General features: G+C 41.4%; 1 protein-coding gene across 36 annotated transcripts in view; it reads right to left on the bottom strand.

Annotated features, from left to right (window-relative positions):
• Window positions 1-16,631, bottom strand: part of PPFIBP1 (PPFIA binding protein 1) — a 169,110-nt gene that overhangs the window by 139,670 nt on the left and 12,809 nt on the right. The window lies entirely within an intron of this gene.

Here is a 16,631-nt window from a genome sequence, read left to right as displayed (position 1 = left end):
TAATGGCAAGTTTAAGTCAAGTAAGTTGAACCTTATTACCTCTGGTGATGCTAATAAGACTTTGCAATAACACAACTTCTTCCTAATTGAGGCTGTACGGTGCACTTTACACAAGCTCCTTTATGCTTCTAATTTTGCAAAAGATGAAACACATACAATTTATAGGTCTTACTCAAGTCTAAGCAGAGTGTTTGTGTACGTGTGTGTGTGTGTGTGTGTGTCTGGTTTTTGGTGGGAGGGGAGGCAGGGAGAAGAGTATATACTGAACTGTTTTTGCCAAGGGCCCTCAAAAAATGAGTAAGATATTTCTTGACCTATATAAGGTAGTGTGTGATATATAATATCCTATATAATTAAACGTATTCTCACTTTTCAGTACTGCTCCCATTCTTGGAAGAAGGGAAATAAAATGAAAATAAGCACTCTCAATTCTTAGTTGTATGATCTAATTACTGGAAGTAGCCCTGATCATTTAAAATCACAGGTACAGGTTCTAAACACCAAAAATCTCAGAAAGACCCAGAAAGTCTTTAGGGAAAAGACAAAGATATGAGAAACAGAATATGCAGAGGTGCCAATAAAGCATTTGTAAAATATAAAACGCCTAGTAATTTTATTTGGAAATATTTCAGACATACCCACTGCATTACTAAAATCCTACGAATGTACAAAGTGCACAATTTATACATTCCAAATACCCAGTCATATGGAGTATGGTAAGGTGATGTTGAAGCAAAGAACGACTCCAGGAAATAAAGGAATAAAAGCTTCAAATAAAACGGCATCCCTTAAATAACAGAGTGATTCTCAGCTCCCAGGAGTATCAGAATATAAATAAAATTAGTGAATCTATTTAGAAATCTGTAAGGGAAAGAGAACTTTCCTGAGTACTTGGAAATACAAGAAGGCAGTTTGCATTCCAGTAATTCCAGGTTTGTCCCCAAGAAATCTGCCTCACTCATTCCTCATATAAGACCGATAGGGCGGCATTTGCCACTTAGGCAAAATGTAATATGTCTATAGTGTTCAAAACTTTTTATGAACTGACCCTAAGAGTAAAAATAACGTTGAGTATAGAGCTGATATTCAAAAGCCAGAGCTCTTGTAAGCAGTAAATGTCCCCATGTAAACATCTATATCAAGCATCATTCTACAGACCATTTAGGTACTTGATGAACACCTTCACGTTTTTTAATTTTTCAGATTACTCCCTTTCCTTGTGTAAAAGTAAGTATTGGTACCATGAAGTTACTCCCAAAAACTTTACTTTGATACAAAAAAGCTCAGCAGGAGGAGAAAAAACTTGCCTTCATTAATTCAAAAGTAACTCAAGAGATTTCTAAAGCAGACTCCCTCTTCTTTTTCCTAAAATACATACGAAGCCAGTCACAGAGAATTATCAAATAAGAGGACTTGATGCAATGTCAGATTTTGAAATTAAACAAAAACAATCCAAGCCACTTGGACAAGCCAGTAAGCCCTGTCTCAAAGGCATTTTTATTTGGGGAGGAGGGGAGGGCTACAAGGGGTCTTTGAGAGCTTTAAAACACTTAATCCCTCGCTCCCCTTCTCCCTCCAAATGTATACGCCAAGCAAATGTAAAATAATCACTCTTAGAAATGCATGCCTATATAGATTAATTTATTAGCCTCCAAGAATCCAACAATTCCAACAAGTCACCAGTTTGCAATCCGAAGCAGAGAGGTTAGATGATATATTACTAATTCTGTGAGTCATTCTTCCAACTTGCTCTCTCCTGGTCAGTGCTGGATGTTAGGGCTGTGTCTGCCTAAAAGTAGCCTGCGAGCTGAAAACTCTTCCAAAATAAGACAAATCCAGACTGCCGACATCAAAACACAGCGACAGTTTCCTGTTCCTTCAGTAAATGACAACAATCATGATGTGGACGACATTCAGCTCTTGGGAGAAAGAAACAATAAACAGGAGTCTCCATTTTGAATTCCTAACTCCTTGTAAATCAAATCTCACATCAAATCTTCCACAAAATCTGTACAACTAGTAAGGCAAGCAAAGCCCACAACAGGCTAGTCTTTTATCAATTTTCAGGGTATTACCAGGATAGCTTCTGTCTGGTGATATCCCAAAACTGGTTTTTCACTTTATGATAACAAATGTTATCACTGGCAAAGACTGGAAACATTGTTAAAGATTCAAGTCTCATACAATATTTATTTCTTTCAATAAGTATGTTTTTCATAAAATACAGAAATGAATGTTAATGTTCTTTGTTACTCCCAGATGGCCATGGGAACGGCCACATTAGCCGTCTATATGTCAGAAACCTCCCGTCAGGCATGCAGGAAATCGAAAAACGACACTGGACCTTTGATTTCTCAGCAGATCCTGGAACTAGCATATCAACCACAACAAGATGACTCAAAACCAGCATGTTATTATGCCAAAAAATACTCCAAAAGCAATCGATGTAATTAGGAAGCAGTTTCATTCAGTGGGCTAATTGCTAATTTCAAAATATTCTGTATTCATTACTCATAATTCAACTTAAGTTTCGCAATTTAAGTTCTACACACTGAATGGAAGTTTAACACTGACAAACAAATAAGTGGGTTTTTTTCAAGGCACAGCCTCTTTCAACCATAAGGCTATGATTTAAGCTATTCATAGTTTTATGTAAAATGGTGCCCAACACGCTTAAAAGAATAAATATACTTGGATCAGGACATACAACAGGGATCAGGACAAGTAACATACAACAGGGGGTTTTTCCCCCCAGAAAAATAGTATTTCTTAAAAGGAGTTAGTCAATGAAAATATAAGCTTGTTAATAGGTAAAAGGTTTTAATTCTGTCTTTGTGGTGTTGTATCATAGCCAAGTGATTGTTACCCCTTAGAGAAAGGAGGAAGAGTTAGGTTAAAATATCTTCTGCCTTCAATCCTGATTTATGATTTCCTCCCTCCAAAGAAAAGCACAATTTCTGCCAAGAAGAGGAAAACAAGGCTTAGCTTTCACATCAGGGGGAAAAAAAAAAAAAATAGTAGCAACCTTTTTTGCATATAATAATCACTGTTATTTAGAACACTCAAGTAAAACACAAAAGCAAACCAAAAAAAATAGAAATCTATAGTCCTGGCAGGATCTGCAGAAAATAAGGATCAGAAAAGCCGCATTCAGAGAAATTTCCAGAGCTTGTTCAGCTCTCATCAGAAACAAGCAGTTACTGTGCTATGACCTGTGCCACAGGAAGATGCCTTTCTTCCACCATACTCTCTCTCTGAATAAAATAATTTAGAAATGAACCAGGAGGAGTTAGCTTTTTACAAAATTATAGAACCTTATTGTTGAAGGGAACTGAGCCAACATCCAGATTCAAGGGCCCACTCAAAGCCTGTACACTTTCTGATGCATCTCAATGAATCCTGGCACCTCCTCTAAATGGCTAGACTCATTCGGTTCCTGGAAAGGCCTGCTTTCCCTCAGTCACTGCCTGCCCCACCCCAGCCTCACGGCCAGTTCTGGACTGTTCTCAGGGATCAAACAATACATGCCTATTCTCTCTTCTGCTTGGCAAGCTGACAAAAGTACTATAATAGTGGTCCTGTCGCCCCTAACTTCCTAGGACATCAAGCCCCAGTTCTTCAAACCCCTCCTAATAGGACACAATTTCCAGACCTCTGGTCACACTATCTCCACACTCCAGCACTAGAAACCTTCCAATCTGGCAACATTCCCCTTAAAATGGAATGTATGGAGTCCAGCACAAGAATCTCCAATATGGAGCACAAAGGGACCGTTATCTCCAGGAAACTGGACATGAACTTGCAGGAAATCTGCTAAAAGTGGTGAGGGTTACTTTCCTACTTTCCTTTCCATTAGCAGAGCATCACTTCTGTGCTCAGCTACAACCCCCGGGAAGCTTCTGTCAAACCAAGTCATCTCCATTTTTAATGGACTTTTTAAAACGTAAATTCACAACATGATACATAGCCCTGTTAATTACAGTCTTATCAGCTTCACTTTACCACGTCATCTTGTACGGATTATTTTCTGAATTTTGACTGTCATCAGTTGTCTCTCCCAGCTTTGCTTCCACCACAACTCCCAGTCACTGATAAAAATGCTGAATCACCCTGTGGTGAGCCCTTCCAAATCCCAAATCATTTCCTCCTAATGCACATCTTTCTTTACCAAAGAAAATACAAATTTTCATAAAGCAAGCATTTTAAATAGAACGAACAGCTTCACTAGGTTGAGAAACCTGGTGAATGGCAACATGTAGGGAAGAAATAACTGGTTTAAAATAGTTTTGTTGGACTGAGTGTGAAAGCCATGTCTCACAGCATTGATGCCTCCACTAGTTATCCTGATGACACCAGGCTATGCATTACCTCCAGGACTTAACAGGAGTCTTAAGACTGCCAGCTAACGTCGACAAGTTGCTAGTTTTAAGTCATTTACTGTAACATACACCTAAGCACTCAAGGTGAGCCAGATGAGTATTGTTAAGCAGCCCTTGGGACCAAATTAAATTTTGTTCAAACACTGGCATCCCCAAAAGTTGCCTTTTTGTGCCCTGCTCAAACCTGTGAGACAGGACGTTTATCCACGGCACTCAGCAAGAGTTGATTATAAAATGCCCCTTTAATCAGTTTTCAACACGTATAATTCAAAAGCATTGTAGTTATTCCGTTTAGAAAACCTGGAGTAGGGAAGAAAAGTAGGAACCATTTGATCACTGGCCGCAGCCACCTCCATCTCCCTATTCTAATAGAAGATCTCCTGGAAAATGTTCTCAAAGGTATGGAGCAGTACTAAGGGAATCCAATGAGGGCTAGCGATATGAATGCTGTGAACAGCGCTCCCTGGAGTTGTGCACCCAAGTCCCTGAGCATAAGGCCCAAAGTGATCGATAAACTTTCTTAGGGACCTTTTCCTTATCATCACAGATAAACTCTGTAGACGAGAATTGTTTCTATTCAATTCATAGATCACCCATTCATAGGAAATTGATCACCCCTAGAGAGTTAGACACATCACGTGAAGGCTACTCACTGAGAACTCATCAAGCAAACAGGGGCTTTTCCAACACATCATACACCATTTTAGTCGCATCCACAGAGAAAGCTTTACTGGGCACTCCTGGCTTCTGTAGGGCAATTCATGAAATCAGTTTATACATGGCAGATGGGTTCTCCAGCAGGGCAGCCAAAGGCCTCCAGCCTCTGGACAGTTAAAAGAGCAGTGGGGGCAACTTGTTAGTCAGCCAGAAAGGGCTACAGAAGAACGCAGCACAGCAGGGCACAAAACAGCATTCACACAGAGTCCTGGGGAGCACAATCCCCAACCCAGCTGGACGGGGCGATGATAGAGGCAGCATTGTCAAGCGCCCGCGGGAGAGATCAGACTTGTCAGTCACCGATTTGAAGAAGTGTCGCTCTCTTCATATCATTGCAAGCCTGAGTTCATCTTTATTTTCAGTCACCCCCGGCTCCCCTCCTGGGGCAGTGACCAGGGTCACGCAGCAACGTATTAAGTTCAGTGTGACCAGACAGCCTTGAACTAGAGGAAAGAACGACCTGTTTTCCCTGTGAGACATGGACTTGGAATCACAACTAGAATGCCACCTCTGGTACGGTGGCCCAAACAGAAATGCATTCTTCCTCTCCCGCCCTCAGCCCCGTCTGTCCCTTAGTCCCAACCTCAATGTTTAATTCCACAGCTAAGCCTCTCTCAAAGCAACCTAAACAGTGGTTCTCTGCTCCAGGCAGCCCTCCAATCAATGTATACAGTGTCACTGTTCCTGACCGCAGTTCAGGGCGGCTCAGCCAGACACGGGCTCTGGGGTCGACTGTTAGGGATTATTGCAGCAAAAGGGCATCTTGACCCCAAAACCTACTGCAGCTCAATTCTCTTCAAGAACAATAAGTCTCCCTATTCAAAAGATGTGGAAGAAAAATGTCCACAATACTTCCCCTTTGAAATGTAGTCTGCAGGTGATCAGAATTTACAATATAGCATCCATTCCAATTCCACTGACAACCGAAGTCAGAGACCAACAAATTCAACATTTGGTGTTAGGCAGGCCCCCTGGGGAATTAGTCAGAACAAAGGCTGTGGTAGAATTGATTAGAAATGTTTTGAGTCAAAAGAATTTTAGAGCCTGAGAAGTGGGACTATCTCACCCACTCCTTTGTTTTAAAGATAAGGAAACCGTGGGTCAGAGATTCCTGAGAGGGCAAACGCATCCCCGGAATGCAGTCTGCTACTCAGCAAATCAGGATTCTAGTTCTGCAGGCTCTTTCAAGGTCTTCTGCTATCTCTGTCTACTTCTGCACCAGAGCCTGTCACAATTTATTTTTAAATAGATAGAAAAATCTATCTATTTAAAAATATCCTACTTTATTTCTAGATGGCAGCTTGACACACAATCTTCACATCCTTTAGCCACACATCAGCTTGAGATGAAAATCACTAATTCCATAAAAGGAATTAGAGAAAAATGGAAAGCCAGGTAGGTGAGTTGCCACAGACACTTTGGCCAGCCGGCGTGTGAGCACAGACAGGGCTCTCCCGCGGCCTGAGAAGGAGGACACAACATAAAAGCTGTAGAAAGAACTTAGCCGTTCATCTGCAGGTGGCTTAAATTACACAACGTGATCAAAGAGTATTTTTCGCCCGTTTTTGGATTTCAGGACCTTCCCTGCAGGCCTTCCTCCTAGGTCTCAAACAACTGTCCAATTGACAATACTCCTTCTAAACCATGTCAACTGCTCTTCGGAAGTGGAGAAGATGTAAATTATAAATAAAGCCAGTTCCTTCCAGCTAACGCCAGGTTTAGAAAGACGGTACTAGCAGAGGTCCATATCTAGGATAACCACGATTATTTTTAGCATCATAATGGCTGGCGATGGAGAGAGATGGACATTCCCATCTTAATTTAGGTGCCACCCGCGTTGGGAATACTTTCTGACCCCAGGCCTGGTTAGATGCTCATTAGATAAAATGAACACCCTTCTATCAGATCAAACTCTTCTGGAACCTTAACCAGGTCTGTCATGATTATAAATGAACTTGAACTCTTAACTATCATATTACAGAATTTACTCTCAGTACTAGCTATGTGACCTTGGGAAGTTTCTCTGTGTCAGTTTTCTCATTTGAAAATGGGAATAAGAGCACCTGAGTTTCCTTATTTGTAAAAAAGAGAACATAACAGTATCCACCTCAGAGTGATTGTAAAGATTAAAATGCCCTTATGATTACAGCACATAACTGCCACAGCATTAGTCAACAAACACCAACGATGATTATTACTGCTGTCCTTCCAAGTCCTAACTAGCATTAGTTGTCCTCTTATCTGTACTTGTTTTAGCTTTACCAGCTAGAGAGAGAGCAAGCCCTTTATGTGATGGGGAAGCAAAAACCCACAAGCTTTGAAATCAGACAGAAATGGGGTAGCACGCAGGCTCTGCTATTTACTGCTATGATACATTTTTTTTCACATTTTACCATCAATGAAATTGGAATGTGTCTTACATTCAGTGAAACTGGGTATTAGGGCATTATCTCTGATCTTGAGCAAGTTATTTAATCTCTGGAAAACTGGTAATATACCAGAGGAAGGTAATATACCTCCCTCTCCTAGCGTTCTGGTAAGGCACAAATAACATCATCATGCAAACCCCTAGCACACAACAGGCAGCCTTGACATACTGTTTCATTTTGCACCCTTACACACTGAGTGTCTTGCGAATAGGAGATGCTTAGGAGGTGAACAAGTATTTAAATATATTTAATGGAACAGCTCATTATCCACGGAAATTTTAAAGTAGTGCCCAGACCAATGCCAAGCAAACATATGTGGATGCCCCTGCAGGGGCAGCCTACAGAAAAAATCAGGAGCTTTAAGTACAGGAACTCTCAGGAGGGGCAATGTATGGACATCCAGTGCCCTTTGCAAGGACCTGCAGCTGCTTTTGACAACCCACCCAGGCCTTGGATTGCTGTCCAGCTCCCACATGGGGCCACTGGTAGCATCTAACTCCTGCTGAGACTGAGCCCAGGTTCAAAGTTTGTACAGTGAGGCCAGAGAGTACAGGAAGGTGCTTCTCACAAATCCAGTTACAACTCTTCACATGTAATAACAATTACCTAGTTTTGAGCACTTATTTCACTATGCTCTGCTAAACCCTTCACAATAACCCTACGAAAATATAACCAACTTCATCAGCGATCCTGTTTTCTGAGATCCAGCCTGTAAGTCACACCTTAATAAGTGGCAAGAGTCCGCCTGGTTCCAAAGCCTGAGTTCTTAACCAGTGTGTCCTCTCTCAGGGAGGTTATGCAACATCAGCTGGAGAAGAAAGTGAGGCTCTCCCACGATTTGAGGTCTCGCCTTCAAAACAGCCAAAGAGCATCCTCCCCAGGAGTATGTCAGACCCTCCTGCTCCTGGTGAATGGAGGCAAAAGCGGGTAGACAGGTAGGGCAGTTCTGTGTAGAGCGAGTGTTTTACAGTGCATTTTCAAGCCCCATTGGTGCCACCTCTGTCCTCGGACTCCAGGCAGCCCTAACAGGCAATGATTTTCATTTGACCTTTTTCCATTTCTCTTGTTCTTGATTTATTTCCCATAGCTCCAGGCAACACCCTGCAGATCACTTCCGGTCCTTCCTTTTCTTGATAGGCTTCCTCCATCTTTTTCTTTTCTCTTCATTTTAATTCTGGTTCTTAAAAGTTTCTCTCCTGATAACAGTTAACTCCTCTCTGCACAGCACGGCACTTCCTGGCCAAGACGCTTCTCTTTATTCATCCTTTGCAGACATGAGTCATAATGAAAAGTCGCAGTTGGAGATTCCTCATCTGAACTTTCCAGAATGCCAATGATAAATGCACATGTGCAGGCATGTTAGAAAGAGGGAGAAGCCAGAGGAAGACATGCACAAGGTTATAACTTTCCTTGCACCCAACTAAGATGTCTGTTTCTTGCACTATCAGATCACCCAATACTCTGGGGATCCCACCGAGAAAGATCATCCAGGTGGAAAGTTCAAGACTCAGTGCACGTGTTCAACAGTCTCACCTTCAGCCTTTCTTCGACAGCAGAGTCACTAGGCTAGACTAATTTCCTTCTCATCTGAGGAAACCTTGAGACCTTTTTTATGTCATCTCCCATTTCTAGGCAATACAATAAACCAGCCGGCAGATCACCTACTTCACAAGCGATCACCAAATCATCACATCCCCTCCAAGAGGCTCAGAGACAGACGTGTGTTTTCAATACAGAACCTATCACCATGGCAGCAAGTTGTTCAGTTTCTGAATAAAGAACAGCGACCTAGTTCTCTCTCTACCACACTCATAATGGAAACATGTTTTAGTAACATCTTCCATGACTTGGTATTACAGAATCCTGGGTCACAATGCAGATCAAGGCAAAGAATACAAGGGTCACATGGGAGTTAAGGGGGACTCACAGGGAAGTAAAGTCCCTTCGTCAGAACACACACAGTCTATCACCTTCACTCTGAGCCACGCCCAAATCATGGGACTTCCCTACCTCCACCCCTACAACATACTCAAATTACCGAGATGAAGGGTCAGCAGAACCCACAACCTCCTTCAGTTACTAGAAGACAGAAAATGAAGGAAAACCATGTTCACTATTGCAGAAATGACTTACTCTGCAGTTGGGAAAGATTATGTATGACTCTAGCCTTGTTTACTCATCCCACTAAGACCATAAACTATGCCAGATGGTTTCAGAGATTTGCTAACTACAACTGGCTTTTGGAAATGCCAGAAAACAGATTCATTTTTTCAAAGCATATTAAACCTATCCTTTGGCAATATAACTCCTAAATCATTATCCTCAACCAGGACTAAAATACTGTATCAGGTGATGGGAACTTCAACAGAAGCCTACACTCTCCCATATGCCCTCCATGCCTAGAGGAAGTCCCTGGAAAGTTCGAGGTTTAATGGTCTGTATGCCTTACCTGCTTGCCTGCCTTTTGTGGTGGTGAGCCACAAATTCTATAAATTCAATATGGGTTAAATATCCCAGAAACAGCTGCATTTATGTACACATAAGTTTAATATTCTAAACATGCAGTAATTCATGCTTGGGAAAAATTACTCAATTTTGGGTCAGCCATTTCACAAATACAGAAGCTGACCCCTGCTACGCCATCATCAGGTGTAAATATTATCCAAGTATCTCATAAACTTCTGACAGGCTAGAGATCTGTTTGACTTATCATTAACCAAGGGGTACGACCTCTTCCTTCAGTTTTGCTAAAGGATCCAAACTTTCTAACTTTGCAGATAAAGGGACTTACCACACGCTGGGATTTTGGTGCTACCTATTACTACTGTTTGTTTCCTAAGGACAGGGAGGTAGACACTGGTGTGCTCCACCCAGACCTCATTTGTAGGGCCAGTGCACCCATCCCTAGTGGCTGATGGCTCACAGGGAAGGTCCCCAGCCAGCCGCAGGACACTGCTTCACCCAAAGTTATGCCCCAGAAGGGGTGGCCGGCCACCAACAACTGGCTGACTCAATGGCCCTTGCCTCAACTGGGGACAACTTGGAAGGGCCATCCCAGCTCCAGAGCTCCCCATAAGGACAGCTGGGGCCTTAGCTGCAACCACGCTGCCAGTCAGCTTCTGCTCTGCCCAACCCTGACGCCGCCTTTTTCCTTGCCCCTAAAATCCTTCGGCACCCAACTCCTAGTCTCAGTGTGCTTCCAGTGAACCCAACAAAGACAGGCTGTTTTCTAAGTGTAGAAAGTTATTTTTTAAATTGTACTGAGGAAGTTACAGGCCCTAGAAGGACATGTTCTATCACTGGTCCCATAAAGGTCAAAAACAGCCTTTGAACAATACTTGATTCAGTTTAAAAATTGCAGATTTTTGATAATCAGCTCAAATCACTTTGTGAACACCAACCTAACGCAGACAAGAGGGACAGAAGGTAAGTAATGCCCAGGAGTACTGCAGGTTCACAAGTAAGGGAGATGAGACATCACCAGGCTGGTGACGTGCACATCACAACATCACGTGGCATTGAAAACTGACACCAGAGCACGGGAGGCCAGACCTGGGGTTTTCACCCTTAGCCCTTCCGGTATGCCCCTCCTCACTTAAGACACACTTGCTTCATAACCTCACATCCTAGGAAATCTTCCTTCTAAAGCTACTTGAAAAGAACAGTTCTACATATAAGTATGAAAATGAGTCCTGAACACTTTATTCCCCACATTCCAAACTTTTAATAGCAGGGAACAATTTCTGGAGCTGACAGACTATTGATGGCTTTGTAGTGTTTACCGCAGCCCTGAGAAAGCAGATGGCAGACAGGCCAGAGCAGGACTCAAGAGCTAATGCTCCTGCATTGCCCAGGAGCAGCGCCACCTTCCAGAAAACCTCAAGGAACTACCTGGTAGTCATCCAGGCTCCAGTCCAGTTTAGGGCCGAGGGATGGAGTTAGGGACATCACAGGAGTAGAAGTCAGAGGAAAAGCAGGTATTGGCACAGTGTCTGTATCTTATTACCAGTGGTTTGGGCTCAGCATATGAAAGACATAGGTAAGATACTCCATATGAAAAACTCAACTTAAAATCATACTATGCTTAACACTTTATAGCTTTTTACACATTGTCTCATTTGATCCTCACAGTGCTCCCTGTGAGGGCTGGGCTGGCATTATTATCCCAGTTTTACGACTGGTTAAGTGACTTGCCCAGGATCATACAGCTGATCAACACTGGGATCGGACTGCCAGACTCTAGGTTCAGGCTTCTTTCCTATGAAATTCTGCCAATTTGCTATTTTTCTATATACTTCTCCAAGCTTGTGTGCAAAGCCCCAAAACTTTGTCTCCCTCCTTCTGCCTTTCTGGCTCCCACCTTCATACTACAGATCTATATTTCATGGGAACGAGGACTATCGATGGCAGGTGGTCCTGAACAGGGCCACAAACCACCATCAAAGGTCTCTCTTTCAACGACTGGAAACGACCCAGACCCTCTGTTGATACAGACCACGACTTCTGAAGTACAGCTGACAAGAGGCTAAGGGGATCAAGTTATATGACCACGAGTGCTCAGTGTCTCTGACTAACCTGATTCATGTCAGTCACATACACAGGAGGCGGAAAAAGAAGAAAAAGCTTTAAACAGCTCACCGATTTCTCAGACAGTCGTTTTTCTTAGGAAAGCCTCCCACCCTGGTCAACAGATTTTGCTACAGTTATTTGAGGCACTCGGTGGATTTTACTCTTGACAAGTTAGCCTTCTGTTTCTGCTGTGCAAAAATGCTCAGACTGAAGAAATCAGATGGGGATTTTCACATTTTCAAGAACAGAAGCAGGCAGCCCTCGGCCTCAGGTGGATGCCTTACAGCTTGTGGGAGTGCTAATGAGAGCTAATTACTCTATTTACTCCGTCTCCCAACGAGCCAGCAACAAGAAATGCCTGGTACAACTTGCTGGGTTCTCAGGCTTTGTTTCAAAGGGCTGGAGCCAAAATGATTTGGCTGAAGTGATCATCACAGGGCTGCCCAGCTGGATTGTTATCTGAGGATCACAAAGCATACTCTTTAGTCCTTTGTATCCTGTAAATCAATAGTCAAGCCAGCACCAACTTTATTCTTCCAGACTTACTCTACTCTCTTCACTATTATCACCACTATTGCCTCTGCCCACAAATGTCCACTTTGGCTGCAAATTAAGAATTTTAGGAAAATAATTGCCTACTGACCATCAAAACTAGATGTGGCATTCTACAACGTTCTACGCTCAGTTTGCATTAGTCACGAGATTTGGCCAACAGTTCACTCACTTTGATCCTTGAACTCTAGACCCAGGAGGGAACTTAGAAATCATGTAAATTTCACTTAATCACTGACACTTAACTCTATCCATGTTTTTTGTAAAGTATATACATATGGTATGAATTATATAAAAACACAACTCTAATTTATGAATTTATATAAATTTTTAAAAGGCTTTCCCATCCTTGTCTCTCCATTCCAACCAAAGGGGAGGTGGGGGAAGGGAATGGAAAAACCACAGGGCAATAGATCAAAATTTCCCAGAAGAGGAATGAGAAGGTTAGTTATTAACCCAGTAAAGCTCCATCCACCTTAATCTTTCCCATATTCCAATACTAAGATGATGTTTTTTGAAAATGCAACCCTAACTTTAGGGACAAAAAAAATAAGAAAGTCTAAGACATGTTTTAAAGAAGATTCCCACAGGATATTATCTTTAACTCCAGAGAAACAAGACTACATTGGATTATAATATAATTCTAAGATAATATTTATAATTACTTGGCTCAATTTATTAAAACGGAAAAGTCTAAGTAAACACACGGTAGAAGTTAAATAGCAACTTTCACGTTGAAATTCTTTAGGCAGAAATAATTTAGTAATAATAGTGGAGTTCTTTTTATGTGGTTAATGAGGTCTAGCATAAGGACCCATTAAATCTAACCCAACTTATATATGGTATGAAAAATGAAGATTTACTTTTCTCCCGAGTTACTAGCAACTTAGTCTTTTCTCATGATTTTCTACCACCTTTCTCTTTTTTTTAAGACTGCTCTGTTACCTGAACATTTACGATACATGGACAAGTAGTAACTCCACAGAGGATGCCAAAAATCTCAACCATCTATAAAGGAATGACTGGGTTATTGCCCTTCTTGAGAGCTGTCTGTGCTTTTCACATAAACAGGTAGACAAAACATGTTTTATTTCGGCTGTGAGCACAGTCCTAAGCTGAGGATTCATCACGAAACTCTCCAAGCAGAAGGATTTCAGAAAAGCAAGTGACATGCAGGACAGAAAAGAAAATCTACTGAACAGGCAAATAACTAGGTCAGATAAAGAAATGTTTCTTGCACTTAAATACAAATAATATTTACTAAAATTTCACAAGTCTGAGCAGGTTTACCAGTTATTCTGAAAATTTTAAACAAAAAAGAACGGCAGCATTTTCAGCTTTGAGACCAGGAAATAATCGTTACTGAGCTCCCAAAAGGAATGAGCCAGATGCTATACTAGGCATCTTGCACATATTACCTCAATTTAATCTTTCTAATATTCCTACAAGGTAAACATTGTTGTCCCATTTTACAGATGAGGAAACTGAGGCTCAGGCTGGGTAAGCAACAAAGTTACAATACTAAGACATGACCATGTTGGGGTTCCATCCAAGATACGTCTGATTCCAAAACCTAAAACAGATGCCGTCACCCTCACTGAATAGCACCACCAAGAAATTACAACTAGACATTACAGTGATGGATTTGTTTCATAAGTAGAGAGGATCAGCTCAGGAGTCAGAAGCTCTAGATTTTAATTACGCTTCTATTGAGCGGTGGTTTCCTCCAAATTAATGGAGATGAAAATAGCATTTAACCTCGTAAGGCTGAGGTGAGAAGCATATTAAAAAGCCCCAGTGAAAGGGCTTTGCAACACAGGTAAGCACTAGTTGTTATTGGTACCTCCCTCTTCAAGCTTCAGCTATTGCCGCTGGTGATGCAACAGGGCTGTGGGCTCCTATGAGTCCACCCACAGGGCTGGGAGGTACCCTGACAAGGCTGAGCAACACAGAGCCTGGAGCCCAAGAGAATGCAACTTAAGGGGTGAGGAGTGGATGGGACTTGACCACAGTCTCTGCTCGGTCCACCATCTCATGTACTAAACAAACATAAAAAAATAATTGTGGGCCAACTGTGTGCCAGGCACTGCCACAGTTTGCTCAGCAAGCTACTGATCCCAGTTACTCAGCCACTTGGGAATCTATAGAAGCCCCTCTGCCTTCAGTAAGCTCATATCCACCCTGAGGGAAAGGAAATTAAAAACAAAACCCAGGGCCAGCCCCACTGGCCTAGTGGTTAAGTTCAGCACACTCTGCTTTGGCAGCCTGGGTTCGGTTCCTGAGTATGGACCTATACCACTCATCTGTCAGTAGCCATGCTGTGGCGGCAGCTCACATTCAAAAAGAGGAAGACTGGCAGCAGATCTAGCTCAGGGTAACTCTTGATCAGCAAAAAAATTTTTTAAAAAAACCACCCAAGGAGCCATGATCCAACACAAGCTTCACCCTTTCTCACCAACCTTCCCTGTTCACACACACACTCACACACACATACAGACGTGGAGGGTTTTCCATGGTACACAGTGGGTGCCCACAGCAGACTAAACACTTGAGGCCCGTTTATCTTCATTAGGAAACTCTACAGTGGTCTACTTTGGGATAAAATTTTAAACACTGATGACTCAGTATAGTGACTTCCAGAGGAGACAGGATCCATTTCAGTATAGACAAAGGAAAGTTGAAGATCCCAGGTGGAAAATAAAATCAATAGATTCGTCTACATAAAAATTTTAAACTTCTGTATCATTAGAAACAAAATTAAAAGACAAACCAAATAAAAACTTCAAAAAAAAAAACTATGTGAAAATATTTGTAATAACTATGAGAGAGGGTTAGTAACAGTTAATAAACGAAAAACATAAACTAGACTTTATGACAAATGAGAAAAATACTAATACCCAACAGATAAAATGGGCAAAGTATATAAACAGTTTGTTAAACAGGAAATACAGCCAATAGTCATATAAACCTATTTGACCTCATTAATATCAAATAAAAAAAAAGAAAAACAAAATACCTTTTCTCCTAGAAAATTATCAAGTAAAATTAAAATGAGAATAGCACTCTGCTAATGGCAGCAAAAATTAGTAGAAACTTTTTGGCAACTGATAGTAATATCAATCAAAATATCCATACACATCCACACCCATGGTTCTACTCTGGTCATCTATTGTAAAGATGGGAACGATCTGAAATGCAGAAAAATTCTGACTGCATAAAGACGCTCATCAAAAATTGAAAACAGGCTGTATGCTCTGCAATGGGATTAAATAAATCATGAAACACCCATAGATGGAATATTTTACAGTCCGATGAAATATTTACAGGTATTTTTGTAGTATGGGAAAATGCAAATAAAACAATACTAAGTAAAAAAAAGTGGGACACAAAATCATATCCTCAGAATATTTCAAATATAGAAAAAAATATATGAATGGAAACAAATGTAAGGAAACATACCAACAGTAGTTGTACCCTTGTGCGGTAGGATTACTGATGACTTTTTTTAACTGTCTTCTTTATGTTTTTTCTACTCAGATCTTCCATAGGGTGCATATACTACTTTTATAATTACAAAAAATTTACATAATCTCAACTGCAAATCCACAATAAACAATAGCTGGAAATCCAACAGTCCTCTAAGCCACTCCCACAAATACCAGAACACTGTGCAGAAAGCAGGTAAGGCAGTAAATAGGGGGAAAAGCAGCTTTGTTTTAAATGTAGAGCTAGAAAAACATTAGCCTTGTTGATGTGAAAACAAAAACTTCTCACATCCCACTTATCAAAATATATTTTGGACATTCACTTACGAAAACATTTTCCATCAGAGGATTTAAACCCACACACCAAACTTATCTTCACAGAACAAACTAGTTGAGCAAGCAGGAAGTTTACCAGGAACACCCTAAAAACTAATAATTGTTTTCACAGCTCCGACAAAACCACGCCAGCTCACGTTAGCACACCGTGTACTACACACGAT

The sequence above is a fragment of the Equus caballus genome, chromosome 6 (genome assembly GCF_041296265.1).
Source record: "Equus caballus isolate H_3958 breed thoroughbred chromosome 6, TB-T2T, whole genome shotgun sequence".
NCBI classification, from domain to species: Eukaryota; Metazoa; Chordata; class Mammalia; order Perissodactyla; family Equidae; genus Equus; species Equus caballus.
This window is presented reverse-complemented; position numbering and strand designations above follow the sequence as displayed.